The 2809-nt window shown below is 44.1% G+C and overlaps 1 pseudogene; it reads right to left on the bottom strand.

The window, feature by feature from the left end:
• Positions 1-1190: 1190 nt before the first annotated feature.
• LOC102753588 lies at positions 1191-1652 on the bottom strand (annotated as a pseudogene).
• Between the last annotated feature and the right edge of the window lie 1157 nt (positions 1653-2809).

The raw sequence follows: 2809 nt of genomic DNA, 5'->3' as shown, positions 1-2809 counted from the left end.
TCTATAAAATGGGGGTAATACTGGAACTCATAAAGTTAGTTTGAGGGTTCAATGAGTTAACACATGTAAACTTGAAGCAGTGGCTGGCACATAAAAAGTGCTCACCCGATGTTAACTGTTATCATTATAATGGGGTAAGATTATGAAGGGCTTTGTATTCCAGGCAAAGGAACAATGTGGGCTCAGGTCCTGCCTGGTTCCTAGCCCCTGCTCCTCCCCACTCCATGACTGGAGCCACTTTCTGAGGATCTACCAACCCTCTTGCTACAAGCTCAGCCCTGCCTCAGGCTCTAGGCGAGAGTGACATCAGCAGCTCTGGCCAAGCACTCTGAAATTCTGTCTGGGGTCACCCTTGATGTCTCAGTTCTGGCTGCTAAATCCTTGCCTTTTCTCTTGTGTTTGCTTTGGGGATCTTTAACTTAGATGGGAAATTGGGGCCCAGTCATCTGAGAACCACTCAGGATACCATATGATAAAATATCGGGTTGGGTGTTATAGACTACAAGGATTCTGTGAAGGAGGAAATGATTAAGTTTTGAGGAGTCAAGCAGAGCTGCCTGGAGAAAGCAGAGCTGGCAAAAGTGGAAAGGAAAAAGCAGAGTCTGGTCACCTGTCTGTACCTTTAGTTTAGCCCCCTAAAACTCACTTTATAATCTAGTTCCACTGTCCACTCCTCACTGTCTGTCCTCTCCCACTGCAGTGAACTAGGGCATGTCCAGTTGTATCTGGAAAGACGGCAATGCTACTGAAACTGGGGACAGCAGTGGCATTTCTGGACAGACAAGACAGCATATCAATGCCCTCTGTTGGTTAGAGCTCCTGGAGGAAGCCCTTGAAACAAAACTGATGCTGGATCTTTAAAGCCACCATCATTATCATTTAAAGCCAACTGTATCATTCTTGAAGACCTCCCAAGAGGAAGAAGAGCAGGCCTTTATTGTCTTTCACAAACCCTCAGCATCAGGTTCAACTTGGGGTGAATCAAGTCATTCCCATAATCCTTTGGAAACCAGCTCACCGCTCCTCTGGCTTGGAGTTGACCAGTCCTGCCCTCAAATGACAGATCATAGGCATGGATAATAGACAGGATTTATCTATACCAGTGCTTTTCAAACTATCTGTGGTGAATGATAGAGGTTTTTTTCACAGTGTAAAATTCTTATATTTAGAATTAGACAGCTGGAGTGAGTTTAGATGATCCCAATTTTGTTAGCAACATCCAGAGGATCATAGTCGGGAGCCAAATACATGCCTTCTTTTCTCCATCAGGGCTGATCAGGGTGCTGACCTTGGCCATGCCAATGCCATAGAGTCTTTTCACAGCCTGTTTGATCTGGCGCTTGTTGGCCTTGACACTCACAATGAACACAAGTGTATGGTTGTCTTCTATCTTCTTCATGGTTGATTGGTCATCAGGGGAAATTTGATGAGGGCATAGTGGTCAAGCTTGTTTCTCCTGGGGATACTCTTCTGAGGATATGTGGGCAGCCTTCAAAGCCATAGTATCTTGGGCCATCAGAAGGTGGGTGACGTGCGGATCTTTCTTTGTGGCTGTGGGTGCCTTTCAGCACTGCTTTCTTTGCCTTCAAAGCCTTTGCTTTGACTTCAGCTTTAGGAGGAGCAGGGGCTCCCTTCTTCACTTTCGGTGCCATCTTCATGAAAAGGAGGTTATATCTTTTTAAAATTTCTAATCTGTCATGAACACATACTTTTGTAAAATTTTTTTAAAATATATTTTATTGATTTTTTACAGAGAGGAAGGGAGAGAGATAGAGAGTCAGAAACATCGATGAGAGAGAAACATCGATCAGCTGCCTCCTGCACATCCCCCACTGGGGATGTGCCCGCAACCCAGGTACATGCCCTTGACTGGAATCGAACCCGGGACCTTCCAGTCCGCAGGCCGATGCTCTATCCACTGAGCCAAACCGGTTTTGGCACTTTTGTAAAATTTTTAAAAATGATTCATACACTTGGATGCTGCAGCAATATCAACTTTCTATGAACATTTCTAAACATTCAATTTATTTTCTTGTTGGACTGGCAGCAGTCCACAGGCTGGCACCATTCAAGGCCTCTCTGGGCTCCATCTGCTCAGTGAGGAGATGCTGACAGCATGGATAGTGGACTCCATAAGCAAGGCTGGCTCTGCTGAGATGCCGTCCATTTCCTACCCAAAGCAATGATGGAAGAGATGCCAGGCTGGTGGAAGATCTGCCACTTGCTAGCAGCCAGGTGACCTTGAACAAGTTACCTAACCTCTCTGAGCCTCAGTTTCTGCATCTATAAAATGAGGATAATGTCTAATACAGTAGTTTCCCTCCTTTATTCACTGGAGATATGTTCCAAGACCCTCCTTGGATGCCTCAAACTCTACATAGTACCAAATCCTATATATGCTATGTTTTTCCCTGTACATACATACCTATGATAAAGTTTAATTTATAATCAAGCACAGCACCAGGCCGGTGTAGCTAAGTGGTTGCACATTGACCCATGAACCAAGAGGTAACTGGTTCGATCCCCAGTCAGGTCACATACCTGGATTTTGGGCTAGATCCCCAGTAGAGGGCATGCAGGAGGCAGCTGATCAATGATATTTCTCTCTATCCTTCTCCCTTCCTCTCTCTCTAAAAATCAATAAAAAACCATATTTATAATTAAGCACAGTAAGATAAAAAAACAATAACTAACAAAATAAAACAATTATAGCAACAGTATACTATAATAAATTTGTGTAAATGTTCTCTCTGTCTCTCTCTGTCTCTTCCTCTCTCTGATAACTGATCTGATAACCAAGAAGGCTACT

The sequence above is a fragment of the Myotis davidii genome, unplaced genomic scaffold, assembly GCF_000327345.1.
Source record: "Myotis davidii unplaced genomic scaffold, ASM32734v1 scaffold498, whole genome shotgun sequence".
In the NCBI taxonomy this organism is placed as follows: domain Eukaryota; kingdom Metazoa; phylum Chordata; class Mammalia; order Chiroptera; family Vespertilionidae; genus Myotis; species Myotis davidii.
The sequence above is the reverse complement of the archived record's forward strand: the minus strand, read 5'-3'. Positions and strand labels throughout refer to the sequence as shown.